This window comes from Rhinopithecus roxellana, chromosome 17 (assembly GCF_007565055.1).
Source record: "Rhinopithecus roxellana isolate Shanxi Qingling chromosome 17, ASM756505v1, whole genome shotgun sequence".
NCBI lineage: Eukaryota > Metazoa > Chordata > Mammalia > Primates > Cercopithecidae > Rhinopithecus > Rhinopithecus roxellana.
Window position 1 is genome coordinate 52,981,585 of NC_044565.1, and position 19,525 is coordinate 53,001,109.

General features: G+C 44.1%; 1 protein-coding gene across 1 annotated transcript in view; it reads right to left on the minus strand.

The window, feature by feature from the left end:
- Positions 1 to 376: 376 nt before the first annotated feature.
- The window catches only part of DCDC2C (doublecortin domain containing 2C), a 143,071-nt gene continuing 123,922 nt past the window's right edge, over positions 377 to 19,525 (minus strand). Inside the window, exon 11 of the mRNA XM_030921649.1 lies at positions 377 to 1,230. The gene's annotated coding sequence lies outside the window, so the exon portion shown is untranslated. The remainder of the gene's footprint in view (positions 1,231 to 19,525) is intronic.

Consider the following 19,525-nt stretch of genomic DNA (forward strand, 5'->3'; position numbering starts at 1 on the left):
ACTAGAATACAAACAAAATAGAGAGCTAAAAGCTATAAGTGTGTCTCAGCAAAACAATCTTCAAATTCCTAAGACAAACAGAGCAAATTGAAGGCACACACAATTTGCTGAAATTAAAATCTTTGCTAAAGAAAGACTGTTAAATCTCCCCAGACTGATAGATTATATATGTGTGTGCATCCCTGGGAGGGATATATATACATATTAGGCCGTGTGTACATACACATACACACACACATGCACACACATGGTCTAATGAAGCCCCATGGGTACTATTTTTTGCCTTCATAAAAATAAGTAAATAAGTTAATAAAATCCTTTTCCCAGCTGTATAAGTCTGTTCTCACACTGCTATAATGAACTACCCGAGACTGGGTAATTTATTAAGAAAAGAGGTTTAATTGGCTCACAGTTCTGCAGGCTATACAGGAGGCATGGCTGGGGAGGCCTCAAGAAACTTACAATCATAGCAGAAGGGCGAAGGGGAAGCAAGAACCTTCTTCACATGGTGGAGCAGGAGAGAGAGTGAAGGGGGAAGCGCTACACACTTTCAGACAGCTGGGTCTCGGGAGCGCTCACTCACTATCACGAGAACAGCAAGGGGGAAGTCCACCCCCTTGATCCAATCACCTCCCACCGGCCCCTCCTCCAACACATGGGATTACAATTCAACGTGAGATTTGAGTGAGGACATACAGCCTAACCGTGTCACCAGCGAGCCCTGGGTGTTTTTCCTTTTCACTTTGAACTAGTTATTCAGAAGGGAAAACACTTTTATACTTTAAACTTTACATATAGCAAAAGTTATCAGTACGTGTTTCTGTGACAACCTCCAAGTTACATACAAATGAGATACGTTCCCATACACATTCTAGGAAAAAAATACCATGAAGGGAAAATATACACAGGTTTTCTCAACTTCTTCTCATTTTCTGAATGATCTTTTGGGGGCTTCATGATAAAGAACCATGTTTCATTCTTTAAAATGTTTACTAAAAAGAAATATCACCGAGAAAGGGAAGAAGAAGAATATGGAGCTCAACCGGGAAACCTCATCTTTGGCTTTCGAGAAGACACCACTGTGTGTGGCTTTAGTTTCACCCCACATGTGATTTTCTTGCTGTTAAAATGTCCATATATGACATGGAAGCCCATGGTTGAAGAAAAGTGGACTTCAGATAGATCACAAAGGTGGTTTTATGAATCTACAGGTTTCCACTCCGGGGCCATCTGAAAGACAGAGAAAAGCCGGTTAACAGAAAACATCCCTAAGATGTGGCCTGGCCACAGTTTGCTTCTGGTTCTCCCAGGAGTTGGCATTTCTGTTGGATTCTGGATTCTGGGTGTTGTTCCTGGGAGGGATGGGGTGGGACCTGGGACCTGCAGACGCACAGCTCCTCACGGCACACCCAATGGCAACATGCACCGTGCAGAACCGCCGCAGGAAACCTGGAACGCTGATTTTGAAATTAGCTTTTGTGCAGTGCTGGTGCCCACTCCATTTCAGTTCATCTAAAACACCCCTTACCATTCCGCTGCCCCTTCCTTCATCTTCTCCCGCTTCTCACTCCACAGTCCCCATCCTGACCAACCAGCATTGAGTGTTGAGTCTACAGCAGTGTTTGAATCTGGATCGTTTGGTTCAATCACAGTGCTGAAAAACTCTCTTGAAGAGCTATTTAAGTCATCCTCCTAGTACCAGGACCACTCTAAAACTAAGCCCCAAAAGGTGAACATCATCTAGAGGCAACATTCTAAATTTCTTAAATTATGTATCCATTAAGTAAAATGAATCTCTTTTACCTCTAGTAAAATGTTCAGAGTGTTTAATTCCATTTGATTCATACACAAATTCTATACTAAGGAAGATAGAGTGCTATAATAGACCTGAAATCAAATTTTATAAAAGAAGAAGCCTGGGCAACATAGTAAGACTCCATCTCTCCAAAAACAAAGTAGCCAGACGTGGTGGCTCATGCCTGTAGTCTCAGTTACATGGGAGGCTGAGGTGGGAGGATGCTTGAGTCTGTCATTGTGCCACTGCACTCCAGCCTGAGCGACAGAGCGAGACCCTGTCACAAGGAAAAGGAGGAGGAGGAAGAGGAGGAGGAGAAGGGAAGAGGGGAGGGAGGATGGGGAGGAGAGAAGAAGAGGGAAGAACAGGAGGACGGGGTGGGGAAGAAAGAAGAAGGAAGAAGGAGGAGGAGGAGGAAGAAGAGGAGGAGGAGGGAGGGAGGAAGGAAGGAAGGAGGGAAAGAAAAACATGAGTTCCAGTCCTGTCCCTGCTCCCTCCAAGCTACAAGTCTCATGTGACTTCAGGCCAGCCACCCAACCCCTGTGGGTACTTCACAGTACAATGTCTGTTGGGAATTCTGTGATCTCTAAATTTGTTTCCAGCTCTAGCAAACTATGAATCTGCTATCATCATCATTTTACAGAAGACAGCTAATGTTCACGGAAGAAAAGTAAATTGTTCAAGACCCTGTGGTCAACAAATGGTGGAGCCAGGGCCTGGCTCTCTTAGCCCTAATCCATTCCTTCCACAGCAGCTTGCTGGTCTAAACCACAAGCACTAGGGCAGCTGGAAAAGAAGTCACCAACAAAAGCAATCAGAAATGCAGTTTCAAAGTTCTTTTTCCAGCACTAAAACATACACTTAGAATGAAACCAAATCAAAGTAGATGTGCTGTCTAGCAGAAACGTATTAACTAAAAAATGCTCAGGATGAGATGGTGATGGTTCCTATTGGATTACAAATTTCCCCCTTAAAGTGTTACAAATGCTCTAGTCAAGTCTAAGAACAAATCAAGAAGCCCAAATATGGTGAATAATAACTTTTCTTTCTTTTTCCATGTGCAACACTGTATACCACTAATTGGCAGATGGTGTGAAAGTGGTCTGATCTTTAAGAGGACTCAGACCATCCCAGAATCCCCGTTGCCATCTTTGTGCTAGCCAGCAAGAAGCTCAGCCAACCTGGAGTCAAGTGCAGGCCTCGTCTCAGTAGGGACTCGGCCTGTCTTCTCTCACTTGGTAACAGAAACGAAAAGACAACCACCCGAATGGAGTAACTGCAGTCGCCGACATTTCTTAGTGCCTTTTGTGTGTCCAGTACCGTTCTGCTTATGGTAAGTAATTTTCCCAACAGCCTATGAGTTAGTTATTACTATTAGCTCTAAACTGAGACACAGACCTTGTGCACACCCTTAATGAGGAGAGAAGCCAAATCTGTATACTGACTTGAGTCCATTCTCTTAGCCACCAAAAATGTACATAGGATGCTACTGTCCATTTAGGATGTATATGGCATATATATACACATACACACACACACACACACACACACACCTGTATCGGCAAATACGTGTACATAGATGTATATGTTGTGTGTAGATAAAAATAGATACGTATAATTATTATAATATGCCTTAATTCACTTTTGAAAAGGAGAACAGGCCGGGCGCGGTGGCTCAAGCCTGTAATCCTAGCACTTTGGGAGGCCGAGACGGGTGGATCACGAGGTCAGGAGATCGAGACCATCCTGGCCTACACGGTGAAACCCCGTCTCTACTAAAAAAAAAAAATACAAAAAACTAGCCGGGCGAGGTGGCAGGCGCCTGTAGTTCCAGCTACTCCGGAGGCCGAGGCAGGAGAATGGCGTGAACCTGGGAGGCAGAGCTTGCAGTGAGCTGAGATCCGGCCACTGCACTCCAGCCTGGGCGACAGAGCGAGACTCCGTCTCAAAAAAAAAAAAAAAAAAAAAAAGAAAGAAAAGGAGAACACATTGGAGGTAACTATGTAAACATGTGCTGTTCACAAGGTGGCTAAGTCACTCTGGAATGCCGGGTATGGGTTGACAGTGTAAGAAGGGAAAGTCGGCCCCAGTGGGCAATGATTCACCCAGTCTTGCTAACAACCCTCTTCCCTCCCAGACTTGCACAGTTAGGGAATAGAGGAAGGAATTCCACATGAATTTCGGCTTACAACATGTGTTTAAGAACTTAAAGTGTCTTGCCACCAAAATAGGAAATTCACGGTTTTAATATTCCACCAGCATACCTCTTTAGCATAATGTGAAAAAATGTCCACTTTTATTTTCATTTGTCTTGTGATCCTTTCTAGTTTTTGACTGTTTTCTTCACAACATGGTTGGCATTTTGTTCTCATGGTATTTGTTGTTTTATTTGTTACCCCTGAATCATGTGTTTCTGAGACGGTCGTGCCAGGCATGGCTGCATGGGCAACTCCGGCGTCTCAGGTGGCTGCTCTTGGCATCACTGTCCTGAGGATGGCTGCGTGGGCAACTCTGGCGTCTCAGATGTCTGCTCTCGGGATGACGGACCTGAGAATGTTTGCATGGGTAACGCCGGCACCTCAGGTGGCTGCTCTTGGGATGACTGTCCTGAGAATAGCTGTGTGGGGGACTCTGGCATCTCAGGTGTCTGCTCTTGGGATGACTGTCCTGAGAATAGCTGTGTGGGGGACTCTGGCATCTCAGGTGTCTGCTCTTGGGATGACTGTCCTGAGAATAGCTGTGTGGGGGACTCTGGCATCTCAGGTGTCTGCTCTTGGGATGACTGTCCTGAGAATAGCTGTCTGGGGGACTCTGGCATCTCAGGTGTCTGCTCTCGGTGTGGCTGTCCCAGGCATGGCTGCTCGGAGGACTCTTGTTCCTCAGGTGTTTGTTCTTCTTGTCTTGGTGATGATTTTTCTTGTGATTGTCTCATCGGTGGTTCTCTGTGGGCTTCTATTTCTACTGGGGTTTCTAGGAGTACAGGTGTATTTTTTTCCTCTAGAAGGTCAAATGGTTCTTTTTCTTGCTTTCAGTAAACAAAACAAAATCACCAATAAACATAGTAGCCATCTAAACCAACTAATCATAAAAAGACAAACATCGCTGCTATATCATTGACTTAGTAGTGACAGTGATAATACTAACAAAAATACTTTTCACATAGGGTATTACATGTGCAATATGTTTTTGCATGCATTATCTCAAATAAGCATAAAATATGATGGGATACCATCAGAGAAGCTATAATCAAAGATGTGTTACCAAATGCTGATTACACAGACACAATCCATTAGTCATTTAAAAATTGAAAAGACACAGGGAAGATTCTTGCTTTTTCTGAGTAAGTGAAACAGAAAAGGCATTTTTAGTAAAATGAAAAAGAAAGAAATCAGAGTGCAGGAGAATCTAGAGGCCATGTTCTTCAGAGTAGACCCCAACACATGAGAACCAACCTTCGGAGCTCAGGAAGAACACCCCACAGCAATCAACCTTTCACCGGCCAAACTACATTTCCCAATGCTAACACTACCTTTCCTACGGGGATGAATGCCATTTGGCAGAAGATATTAAAAAGATGCTCCTGAAAACGAAAAACAACACCCTTTGAAATAACACTTGAAAAGATGTCTTCAGTGAGAAGCCTTGTAGAACCTGAGAGGGATCAAGTCGCTCAGCTGACACGGAGATCTCGGCACGTTCACACACCTCCTTCCCCAAAACCTGCTCATCCCCTTGTTTTCAGAAGCAATGCGCAGACCCAAACCAGAAATCTCTACTCCAATTTCATTTGTGCCCCCCGTATCCACTTTGTGGCCCAGTGCAGTCAATTTTGTCTACTCCCAGGAATCTATCACTTCTTGTCTGGGTCCCTGGGTCCCACCCCTGCCTGGATCCAGGCCTTCACACCCAAAAGAGAGAATATGATGCACACACATAATACTCTCATCCCTCTCCCTTCTTCCCCTGCTATCACAGCCCCTTCTTAGAAACATAAATTTGATCACATCCTCTCCCTGCTTTAGCATTACCTACAGGATAAAGACCATAACCCTTACATTGACAGACGAGGGCATGGCGACCATGACCAGGTGACCACCAGAGATGTAGAGCTGCCCGAGACTGTGTTACCAGACACTGCACAGCTAAATGGGCCCAGACGACTAGTTCAGACCAACGGGATGTGAGACGGGATGTGTCCCTTCTGGGCTGAGATGGCTGGTGTATCTAATGTGGCTTCCTATGTCTTTCCTTCTCCTCCTGTAGCAGACTCAGAGATCATGTGTTGAAGACAGCAGCATGACAAAATCAAGGATCCCTGAGTCACCGTGTGGAGGAGAGCCACCCAGGAAAGCCTCCAATCCACAGAAGGCTGCTGTGATCACGAAATAGGGATTTATTGTCTAAAGCCACTGAGATTTGGAATTGACTTTTTTTTTTTTTTTTTTTTTTTTGAGACGGAGTCTTGCTCTGTCGTCCAGGCTGGAGTGCAGTGGCCGGCTCTCAGCTCACTGCAAGCTCCGCCTCCCGGGTTCACGCCATTCTCCTGTCTCAGCCTCCGGAGTAGCTGGGACTACAGGCGCCCGCCTCGTCGCCCGGCTAGTTTTTTGTATTTTTTAGTAGAGACGGGGTTTCACCGTATTAGCCAGGATGGTCTCGATCTCCTGACCTCATGATCCGCCCGTCTCGGCCTCCCAAAGTGCTGGGATTACAGGCTTGAGCCACCGCGCCCGGCCGATTTTTTTTTTTTTTTAACTACAAATTAGCCTTGCCTTTTCTCACTGATGGACCTTAAAAGCTGAACCTTGTCTGTATCTCCGTCTTCCTCACATACCATTCCTTCCTCAGGCACATTCACTTTTTGCTCCAACTGCCCCAAACTAGTTGCACTCCCCCAATGTAACCTCACTCTTCCATGCACTTGACTAAGCTGACCCCTCTGCCCACCACCCGCTTCCTCACCCTGTCAAGTTGGCAAATTCCTACAAGCCCTTCCCAATTCATTTTCGCAATCCTCTCCTTTATAACACATTCTATAAATCCCTGCAGCCTCCCTCCCAGGCCCAGACAGTCAATCGTTCACTCTGTGGTATATTTCCAGGGTACCCAGTACACACCTCTATTTTAACACTTATCTCTCTTATTAGATTTTCTTGTCTATAGATCTGTGCCCCAACCCCAATACACATGAGCTTCTTGAGAAAAACAAAACTGAGTCTCATTCCAGTGGATTTCCTCCACATTCCGGATAGCACTTGGCCCAAGGTCAGCAGTTCCATATTGTCTTTCTATTTTTAAAAAATGATTAATGGCACGTGAGTCCTGCTGCCTCCATCCACTTTCAGATTCATCTTGAACAAGGCACCTTCCCTTCTGTGTTTCAGTTAATTCTCTCTTAGAAAATAGGGATAAAAATATGGATCTTTAGGAACTGTAGGATTAAGATGACATGACAATGAAAGCACACTGTGAATGGAAAAAATGGATACATTCATGTGATACTCTTCATCACATAAAAGCTTAAACAGAAAAAAAAGGGGGGTTATAGAAGAAAATACAAAGACTGTCGCACGGTGATGTATGACTATGTGCCAAGCAAAAGGCAGGGGCTGAGTGTTCTGAGGGCAAAGCGACCCTCTGCTAATCCCACAGGAAGACCTGCCCGGCCGCTCACGCCTCGCGCCAGCATAGCGCCCTCCCACACCTGGGCATGATTCTCCGCGTCAAGTCTGTCTCCCTGACTAGAGGGCAGGGATTGCATTTACTCATCTTTGTTTCTGAAGTGCCCAGCTCAGCCTGGCACTTCTGAAAGAAACTCAGAAAACGTTTGATAAATAAAAGAATAAAAAATAAATAGTGAATGAACCAGCAGTCTGCTAGTCCCGCACATAATGCATTCCCAAAAACACATAAAATTAAAATGTGCAGAATTAAAAACAGATTTAAGATATTAAAATGTATGTATATGAATATTAATATTGTGTAATATAAAATGATATAAAATATTAATATAAAATAATATTTGTGCTGTGTTACTACAGAGTAAAATACATTTTCAAAAACTTCTGCGTTCACCTTGCCTTTTAAATCCAATCATCTACGAGACATTCCTGGCAGTGCGTCTGTGTGCTCTGTCGGTTTTCTTTTAGAACTCAGCCTGCTACCCAACAGGCACCTGAGTGTGGCTGAAAACGTCTCCCCTAAGGATACTCATGTGTGTCTAAAGCCTCCCGTCTGAAACTTGTACTTCTTATCACAAGTTTCAGGAGCTTTTCTTTACAAAATATTATAAGAATAAATGCAGTGAAAGATTAAAATAATTGAATGATGGAAAATCTGCCAAAACCACATTGTTGACTGACAGATTGTGCCACCATACAGTACACCAAAATCTTCGTTTGTCAGCTGACCTGGAACCTGACATATGCAAGACGGTTTGAGGGCTCCATGCATAGTCATGAGTGCGTGGTTTACTCAAAGCCCACATGAGCACATGGGGAAGGCTGCCTGTCAGTGGGAAGCGTGGCGACACCCCCCACGAGGCAGTGAATCACGGGGCCTCGCTGCGGCCACTTTCACCTCGAAACTCGCAGAGCAGCCACCTGCACCATGCCCTACGTCACACAGAAGTGTCTGTGAGTGAGCATGTGTCACAGGTTCTCTTACCAGGAACCAGAACCACTTTTTTACTCATGCTGAGGTTCTTGAGAGATACTGGAAACAAATAAACCAACAAAACTCCAGACATTAGTAAGCTGACCAAAAAGTGTACAACCACGGTATTTTAATGTAAGATCTATGGATACAAGAATTACTGGAAAGTAACCAATGTGACTAGTTTAGAGAGCATTTAGGGCTGATTTCAGTCAAAAATATAACTATGCTTTTATTATGCAGAAAGCCATGCCAACATTATGCAAATTGTACCTTCTGAAATTACAGGGCACTGGCAGAATTTTGATCTTATTTTTCTTCCCCCAACCCCCGCCAAAAAGCATATTTTACTTGAATTAGGTTTTCTTTCCCTTCTTCCTCATAGGATTTCACAGCGGGCAGCCAGCCACACGCGGTGGCATTTCCTCTGCTCTGTATGAGATTCAGGAGGTGACAGCGTCTTTCCGGGTGACCAGTAAAACGCAGGTGCTGGGTGTTCTCTGCAAACAACCAGCAAATGTAAATCGGCTCGGCTTACACAGCAGCTCTTTGTAGGTTTGTAAAATCTCAATAGTAAATAGCAATAAAGGTAGACTACTCACTCTAAAATGAAAAATACCAAAACTACAAAAGTACACTTACATCAACACTCGCAAGACAAAACTCACAAATGCACACAAGTATCATATAAATAAATGCAATAAAACTTTTCCACAGATCTGCCCCATCGAACGTCTTCTCTGACAGTTCTGCTTTGATTTCAGGTACTGTGAAATCCATAGGCTTCTCTGCCAATTCAGCAACTTAGCAGGAAAAAATTGTTCTAGTCTAGGTATATGCCCCTAAGCGTATCTGTGTGTCAGAGTTTCTATCGGCATAATTAACACAGAAATCTTTTGCTAATAAGCGCTTCAGTTCATCTGAACTGAGTAGCCAAATAATGAGACTGAGGCTGTTCTGCAGCCCTGACATTTTGACGAGTGAGATGAAAAAGACATGTGGGAGCAGATGCGGGAGCTGACAGCCGGGGAAGGAGGAATTCGAGAAGCCGTCAGAAGGGCTGGTTGGAGAGATTAAACTGCCAACAGCAGCAGCTGGGGAAATCTGAAAATTGGAGCAGAGGGAAAAACGAAGAGGAACGAAGAGTTTCAAGAGCTGGTTTTGATTACAATCGTGTGAGGTCAGAGGCCACCAAGGATCAGACTTACGATAACAGCTGGATGAGGTCAGCAAAACCACTGCCTTTCTTCACAATGAATTTCCTCAACTGTACGTTTTAAAGGATTATGTGATTTGAACATTATGTAAGTACCGTATTCAATACTCGGTTTAAAACCTAGTTTTATTTTCACTTATTTTTATGGCTGCCAGAAGCCCCAGCAGCTGCTAGTTATGAATTAAGATGTCAGGCTCAAATTTGTGAAAATAAATCCAATGTTTTGGTTGAAGGTATAATTAGTTTGTGAAGAGTTAGAAAGCCGGAGTTAGATAGCATTTATTTTCTGTATTTGGTAACTATTACCTAGGCAACTGATTTCTCTGTGGGCTAGAACGTTTTTAAATAAACCAGCAAAGACCTTAGCAAGTCCTTACAGGGGATTGCAAGTTACACCAAAAAGTAGTTTGAATTCACAAAATCTCTGATGGTGGCTTGAAGGCTTTCCTGTCCCTCTGTGGCCCTAGATTAACAGGTTAACCTAATAATCTCTCCCGCAACCACTATAGTTCCTTTATTCTTAAAATATAAAAATATTTTTATTTTCTGTATTCAAACATGCTCATCATAGAAAATCTGAAAAACAGAGCAAAGCCAAAAAACGGAAATAAATATAAATCATAAACTCACCATTTGATGTAAGTTGTAACCTAAATTAGTCTAGCAATAGGGAATAAGAACTTAGCTCTAATTCTGTAGCCTTGGAACAAACTTCTAGATGTGGATAGCTGGTTCAAAAGGCGTACGTGTTTTTCAGACTTCTAAGACATACTTCAGAGTCTGACTCTCCTGAGGATACAGCCCCACAGTACCGTCTCAAATGATGCCTTTCTCTTCCACACACTTGAACCACCGGCCACGGAAGTGGGTAGGGGCCCTTCTTGTACCCACCACTGTCTCCAGATCTTTACCCCATCCTGCTCCCTAAAGCCCTTCAGCCTCTTTGAAGTTCCTGCCATCAGACTCTACCATCCATCCTTTTTTCTTCTGAGTAGTTGTCTACTGAGCTCCAGGCCACACCTCTTACTCTTAGTCTTTATCAGTCTTTGGTGTTTGGTGTGTGTGTCTCTCTCTCTCTATCATGATCCTTGGGGACCACAACAGTTACTCAATACAAACCTTCCAATTGTGGTTTCTCAGTGCCTTGGCCTCATCACAGCTGATGATCCTGCTCCTTACCACAGACCACACCCTAGACCCTGTGATTACCAGGAATTCTGACCCACCTCATTCCACCCTCCCATCTTTACAGCCCTCTCCCTCTAATGCCCCACTCCAATTCTCCTATCTCATCAGCACCTCTGTGCCACCAGCCCTGCTGCCATTTCACCCTCCCACCCCTAACTTGTCCACATCCTCCTTTACCAACTCTGGAGCCACTGCCTGCCCCTGGACTCACACCTTCCACTCGCGATCACCACCTTCAAGGGCTCCTTAGTGCCACGACATAACCCCAGGTCATTTCTCCAGTACTTTCAGTAGCTCAATCTTCCAAGTAACTATTTCTTGCTTCCTTTTTCTTCAAAGCTCCACTTCCCCCCTCCACATTCACAGTTCACGGCCCTGCCTCTGTGTATGAAAATAAGAGCACTCAGAAAAAACATCCACAGGCCCTACCCCACACTTCCTCGCCTCCCGGGATCTGTGTCCGCATCCTCTGCCCTCTCCTGTACTACTCCGGAGGGGCTGTCCTGTTCCTGCATAGGACCAACCCTCCCACTGCGCGTGGACTCCACACTGCTGGTCAACTGAGGAAGGTCCACCTGGCAGTTATTGCCTCTCTTGATACTGCATCCTCAGTTTCTTGCCCTTTAGATGACAACAGACATGCTGTAATAGTTATGACTCCTCAAAAAGAACCCAGCCTTCACCATCGGCGCCCACCCCCCCCCCCGCCAGAAAGAACCTAACCTTGACCATGTCCCCTCCTAAAAGAGAATCCAGCCTTCGCCATGACCCCCCCGAAAGAACCCAGGCTTGACCATGGGCCCCCCAAAAAGAACCCAGCCTTCGCCATGCCCCGCCCCCCCCCCCCACCAGAAAGAACCTGGCCTTCATCATGGGCCCCCCTCCTAAAAGAACCCAGCCTTCACCATGTTCCCCTATAGCCACTGCCCCAGTGTGTGCTCCCCGATGGCCAAGTCCCCGCCAAGTGTCCCCTGTGCCTGGTGTCTCCATTCTCACTACTTCCATTCTTTGGACCAGTTCCTATCAGGCTCATGCTCATCTTTCTACAGGAAACATCTGTTGTTAGGCTATGAACGACTTCCATTTTGCCTAATACAAGCCGGTTCTCAGCTTTCACCTTGCTTGATCAGCAAACTTCAACTCGATTGATTGACTTCTCTGACTGCTCTAATGCCACTCGTTGGCAGATTTGGCAAAACTCAGAATACCATTTTCAGCTGAAAAGGCCCTTAAGAGATTGGCCAGTGTACTTGTGTTCCTCCTGTGCTCCTCGGTGCCCTCATGTGCCTCAGAGGTGTCTCAGGGGTCCAGCAGGAGGATTCCAAGAGACGCAAAGGAAGGCTGAAGGATTCCAACCAAACAATTCCTTTTTTCTCTGCTCTGTAGATTGCAGGTCCTTAATTATATTCCACTTGGGGGAAGAGGAGTTCTGGTGCTTCTTTTAACGTTTTATTTTGAAATAATTTTAGATTTATGATAGTACAGAATTTTAAGATAGTTGCAAAGATAGTACAGAGAAAACTAGTGTACTCTTTACACAGCTTCCCCTGATGCTAACACCTTACAAAATCATGGTACTTTATCAAAACCAAAATTAACATTTGTGCAATACTATTTAACTGTTAATACTATTTAACAGACTTTATTTGGATTTCCCCCAAACTATGATCCAGTCCAGGACAGCATGCTGCATTTGGTTACCATGTCTCCTAGTTACCTCCTCGAAACTGTGACAGCTTCTCAGTCTTCCCTTATTTTTCATGGCCTTGATATTTTCAAGGAGTACCGGTTGGGTATTTTGCAGAATGTCCCTCAATTTGGGTAGAGCTGATATTGTGTCATAAACAGATTGGAATGATGGCTGGAGGGGGACAGTTCCACACAGATAAAGTGTCCTGCATCATACCAAGAGTTACATTACATCTACATTAATTCATCACTGGTGAGATTAACCTTGACCGCAGGTGGGTGGTGCCGGCCAGTTTTCCCCACCGTCAAGTTTTCTGATGCTTTCTTTCAAACACTAAAAATCAATTATTTTGGCCGGGCAAAGTGGCTTATTCCTGTAACCCCAGCATTTTGGGAGGTCAAGGTAAAAGGATCATGTGAGGCCAGGAGTTCGAGATCAGCCTGGGCAACATCGCAAGACCCTGTCTCTACAAAAATAAAAAAATTAGCCAGGCTTGGTGGTGTGCACCTGTAGTCCCAGCTACTTAGGAGGTTAAGGTAGGAGGATCACTTGAGCCCAGGAGTCTGAGGCTGCAATGAGCAAGGATGGCGCCACTGCACTCCACCCTGGGTGACAGAGTCAGGTGCTGTCTCAAAAAGAAAAAAAAATGATCTTGTCCTTACCTTGTAGAATGTCCCTCAATTTGGGTAGAGCTGATATCGTGTCATAAACAGATTGGAATGATGGCTGGAGGGGGACAGTTCCACACAGATAAAGTGTCCTGCATCACACCAAGAGTTACATTACATCTACATTAATTCATCACTGGTGATGAATTAATATAAAAAAGAGACTCAAAGAAGGCTTCAAATCAATGACCTGCACAGTTTAACTGTGTATTAATATTAGTGGGACGAAAGCCTCTGGTGGTTTCAGACATCCAGTTCACTATTACTTCTTTTCTCCAACTAGAAACTCAAATATTCAAAAATGATTCAATGTAGGGACAGATAAGGAACATAAATGACCCAGGGAACTAGAGATTTCCATGGGAAGTGAGAGCCATGCTCCCGCCTGAACGCTTCCTCCAGGACGTCGCCTGATGCCATTTATTGCACACAAATGCCCTGATTTTCCCTCTCTCTGACTTTCTAATTTATTGCTTGGCGTTTATGTTTGTATTCTTCTTTTAAAGGATTTCCATGTTCTTTTATCTCTATTTTTATTGCAAACCACCTCAAATCTCCTTGGTAATAAATAAAAGTTGCTTTAATAATTCAAAAAAAGAGAAAGAGACCCAGGAACGCCCCGAGTGGGCTTGGCTGTCCTCTTCACAATCCTTAAAAGTAAAGGAACGCTCCGCATTTCTGAGAAAGATTTTATAAATTCAACCCAAATCATGCCTGTGTGAGCCTTACAGTGGCTGGTGTCACAGATCGATTACATGGCAAGTGGAGAAGCACTTCCATTGCCTCTGGGAAGGCAAACTCATGAATTTATGGGAATAATGGAAGCTTTGGAGCAAGACAAATCTGGATTTAAAACCTACTGTCTAATTATGTGGCCATGGGAAAGTAATTTACCTCTCTGAGTCTCTCTTAGTTCAAATTTAGAAAACTAATACCTACCATTTCAACAGCAATCCTCACATGAAGATAAAAAGAAAGAATATAAATATGATGCTCAGCACCGTTCCCAGCACATCATGTGTGATGCTCCCTCCCTTCCTCAGCCATCCTCACTCCATCCCACTTGATGGACATTTGATGATCCCCAGGGCCAGACTCTTTTCATTCTGCCCAAGTTATTCACCAATTTATAGATTGCTCCCTTCCCCGTCTCTGCCAACTAGTCACTTGCTTAATAGCCTTTGACATGTTGACAGAGCACTGGAATGGGCATCTTAAATACTAGGTTTACTTACAGATCTTCATGGAAAACTGAGTGAGCTCACAATGATGCCAACTTCAGTTCCTTCATGTGCAATGCAAGTGACCTCCCAGGTGATCTCTGTATTTCCTCCCACAGACCCCGAGCAGGCAAAGACACTGAAGATATGTGGAGCAGAAAGATGTCTGCTAAGCATTTACAGTCTGAAAAGGTACATACCATATGATTCCAACTCTATGACATTGTGGAACTGGCAAAACCATGGAGATAGTAAAGAGAACCATTGTGAAGTGATTACAACAGGTTTGGAGGGGAAAGGGGAGTGGATTGGGGGACACAGGATTTTTAGGAGAGTGAAGCTACTCTGCACGACACTAGAATGGGGAATGCATGTCATTTACACTTGTCCAAACTTGCAGAATGCGGAACACCAAGACGGAGCCCTAATGTGAGCCGCGGACTTGGGTGACGATGACGTGAGGGGTCAGTGTTGGTTCATCGGTTGTAACAAACGTACCACTCTGGTAGGAGATGCTGACAGCGGAGGAGGCTTGGGCCAGGGATTGGGGGGTGGGGACTAAACAGGAAATCTCTGTACTTTTTACTCAATTTTGCTATAAAACTAAAACTGCTCTGAAACATAAAGGCTATTTTAAAAACAAATAGAAAATAAAGAGAGATCAGACTCTTTCAAACATTCCGTACTCAAAATCAGTGTTGTCACATAGGGGCAAACCCTGAAAAGATAGAGAAGACTGCTACATATCTCCACTCCTTAAAGCTAACGGACTACAGCTAAGCAATGATGCCTTATGATAGGAAAGGGCTTCTGAACAGCTAACCCCAGCTCTCTTCTGCAACTTACTATGTTTCTTTTTATTAAAAACTTCAATATACATTTCATTTATTTTCCTTAGTCCTGATGATAAAGAAGTATTGAAGTAAGCAAGACCTCCTACATGGCTGGACAAGCTTTATGTTCATCTTTTGGCTGCAGTAACATTTCTCTATTGAGTTGATAATCAGTATATAGTCTCAATTTGGGGTACACTTCCAAAGGACATTATGGTAGATGCTTATAAAATGAGGCTTAAAGGTGAGCCAATATTTTGAAAGACAAGCTCTGAGTCCTGAAAGGCTGACACAACGGCAATGGAAATGCTATATGGCACACAGCACACAAAACATACAGGACAAAATGTGTCAGAAGCAAATGAAAGACCTTCTACTTGTGTCCAAAACCTTAATTTATGTGATTACAAGATACAGAAGCTATGTTTAACACATATAAGACTCAGTGGGTATGGTAGGCAGAATAATGGCCCCCAAAGATGATGACATCCTAAGCCCAGAACTTGTGACTATGTTAGGGTGCATGGCAAAGGGGAATCATGTTGCAGTGAAATTAAGGTTGCTAAGAAAGAGGGAGAGTATACTGGATCATCCAGAGTGCCCAACATAATCACAAGGGTCCTTAAAAGTGGATGAGGAAGATAGAAGAGAAGAGCCAGAGGGCAACGTGATGGCAGAAGAATGCTCAGAGGGATGCAGGGTTGCTGCCTTTGAAGACAGAGGAAGGGCCTGCAAGCCAAAGGATGCGGAGGGCCTCCAGGGGCTGGAAAAAGCAAAGAAACAGATTCTCCCCGGAGCCTCCAGAAAGGAATGCAGCCCAGCCAGCAGCTTGGTTTTAGCCCAATGAGACCCGTGTTGAATTTCTTACCTACAGAACTGTAAATCATAACCTTGTGGTGTTTTAAGCCACTAAATCCATGGTAATTTGCCACAGTAGCCATTGGAAATTTATAAAAGCACTCCTGCCATCTCCAGTGTCCTCTGGAGAAGTGCAGTGTAGGGAGGTATACAGTAGACACTGGGGGCGAGAAACTGCATGGCTCACTCTCACCTTGAGCCCTGCGCTCAGTGCTGAGGCCACACCATCAGAGGCATTTAAATAAATGTGAAGAAAATGACTACAAATCAGGTCACAGGCCTAATATTGGAGGGACTCAGGTGTTCGACTTGGTTTGAAGAAGAGAAGACTCAAGCAGAACATAAAGGCTCTCTTCAAATACAAGGTAGGTCTGCCCTAATGGAAACGAAGCTTTGATAGGAAGCTGGCAGAGCAGCCAGCTTCACGGTGTATGGCCTCGAGCAGCTTTAGTTCTATGTTATCAAGAATCTCGCAGCACCCAACACTCTCCTGCAAACACAAAAGTTGCTTCGAGGAAGAATGAAGCAGCTGGACCACGCCATCCGAAGAGAAAGTGCAAAGGAGATGGGTAGATTGGTTACAGGATCTTGATGGTTCTTTCTTAGTCTGAATTTCGATCAGGTGATAAGCTATTTATTCTTCCTTTATTCACACTGACAAAAACATATTGGAGTCTACCTTTGAATGGAATGAAAACTTGTGCTATAGGTGATTTTTCCTATAAAATTTGCTGGGAAATTCAACACAAAAGGTGAAAACAGACAAGAATACTTTCTTAAGCCATTTAATGTTGGCAGATGTTTCAATTTCGATATTGTTTGGCATACAGTAACCATCCAACGTCAAAGAGAGGCACAATCAAAATCAGGTGTGCAGAGGGGACTGGAAATTACAAGTAGAAAGAGTCCCTTGCCATGCCATGAGACACTGGTTCCTGCACACGACACAGTAGAACCGACATAGGGAATTCGGGGAGAGTCCGGAAGAGGAAAGTGAAGAATGCGGGGCTACCTTCCATTTGCGGATGGTTTTCATTTTCAGCCTTTAGATCCCTTTTCTCATTCAACATCACAACAGTGCCTATTGTAGATGAGGAAACAACATTCAGAGAGGTGGAGCGCTTTGCCTTAGACATCACCAATGTCAAGCAGGAAGGGCTGGTGTTTGACCCCAGGACTCTGACTTCTACATGTTCCACCAGACACACATGGCTGAATTCAATTAGGCAAGTTCGTTTGGGTACTGGGTTCCTCTGATCAACATTTTGCTTCTCCTCTTTCCATTGTCAAGCATTTTTAGATGATTTTTTAAACACAATCATGTGCAGCATGTTTCCATCAACAATAGGCCACATGTACAATGGTGGTTCCTTAAAATTATAATACCATATTTGATTGTACCTTTTCTATGATTAAATATGTTTAGACACACAAATACCACTGTGTTACAGTTGCTTATGGTATTCAGGATGGTCACTTACTGTACAGGTTTGCAATCTAGGCAGTGGGCTACACCACATAGCCTAGGTGTGCAGTAGGCTATGCCATCGAGGTTTGTGCAAGTCATTCTCTGACGTTTGCACAAGGACAGAATCATCTAAAAATGCATTTCTCAGAACACATCCCATCATTGAGCAAAGGACAACTATAAGTACATGTTAAAATCCTCTTGGCAATTTTAATGCATCCAATGACAGCTTCTTCAAGATCATTTGGAAGAGGGTTGTCTACAAATAGGAGAAAACTACCCCATATTTTTATGGCTACCAGGAAGGCAAAGGAAATCTTCCTTCTCTGTGCAGTCATATGTCCAAAGCACACGATCTTTGATCACTACTGAGGAAAGTCGCCAAGTAAACCCTACTTGGGATTGCTCAGAAACAATTTTACAAAACTCAAAAGATCATTTCATCAGGCTAAAATTATCTACCCCAAGAGACTGAAGAAAGGTTGCGTTTAAATCAAATGCCATACAGGAGTGAGTGAGTTCTGCCAAAAAGAAAGAAATGGAAATTTGAGATTCTCAGAAAAGACTTACATTTAGTAGTAAGCAAAGTATCTGAGGCAAAGAAAAATGTAGTGAACATTCTTCTAGAATTGTTTGGATCTTGTTCTGTCTAAAGGCAAACAGTCTGGATTCAGAGCTCAAACAACCCCCCGCAGTGAGTCAAGGTCAGTCCCACCACACAGCCCAAATGGACCACCAAGCCTCTGGCCCCATGGTTCCCCTTTAACCTGCCCAGTCACATAGGGTGGGGTCGGGGCTACGGGGTGCAGCTTTCTGCTCATGCCCAACAGGCTCAAGAAGAAAAGAGGAAGGGCTGAACCTGTGTGGAGTTCACAAATTTCCCAAGAGTTGGAACCAAGAAGGAGCATCTAATTCCTTGGCCTCATCTTACCACTGAGGACATGAGGCCTCTGCAGTGGGGGCCTGAGTGGAAACAGACCCTCAACAGCAGGTCCAGGGCTACTGCCAGGTCTTGTGGATGCAGGCCCAGTGCTTGCTCTCCTCTGCACCACGCTGCAGTCCTAGGCATCATTTTATACCTAAGCAAAAGATCACAGAACATCACTAATGGATGAACCAAAAAAAAACAAAAAACCTCCAATAAAAGCACTCATTATTTCCAGGATCACAAGAAATACCAAGTGGCTAAGTTCTCACCTATCAATATTTGGGAAACTGCAGAGATGCATTTAGGTAAGCTGATGGGTATATAAGCATTCTCAGCCCAAACATCAGGGCCTGAACCACCAAGCAAACATTAACCGTTTGGTTTTCTGTCAGTTCTCCTTTTCCTTGGGTAAAATAAGATGTATATTCAGTGAAATAATTTTCTGCATGGCCAACATCCTTATCTACAGCCCAGGGCTGCCCTCACTACCTATATGGCACTAACATTCAGATGCTCTGACGGCTTCTTCACAGAGGGCGGCCACTTCCATTCCACAACAGAAGCTAAGACTTGGAGCAGCAAGCTTCAGAAGCTGACACGGACTTAATTTCACACTATGTGTCAATAACTGATAACAGCCATCAAAAGCAGAGGTTTTATCCCCCGGCCACCTAACAGGAAGAGGAAAAGGAGGGACGAAAGGATTCGGTAAGGAGTGAGAGAGACCGAAGGCCCTGAAACCCAGAGATGTTCGACTCTGCTTAGAGCGGTTTTAACAAAAATCATAAAAACAGCAGGGAAAATGAACAGAAGCCTGGTTCAGGGGAGTAAATCTCTGTAGCTTTACCCAAAGATATAAAAAGAGAATTAAAAAATAAACCATTATGATTAATTTTGCTTGGAGCAGGCTTTTATCACAAGTCAAAAGAGGCTGTCAAAATAGACAGGAAAAGATTATAGGAACTGCACAGCACGGCCAGGATGTCCTTTTGAACTGGGAACATGTGATC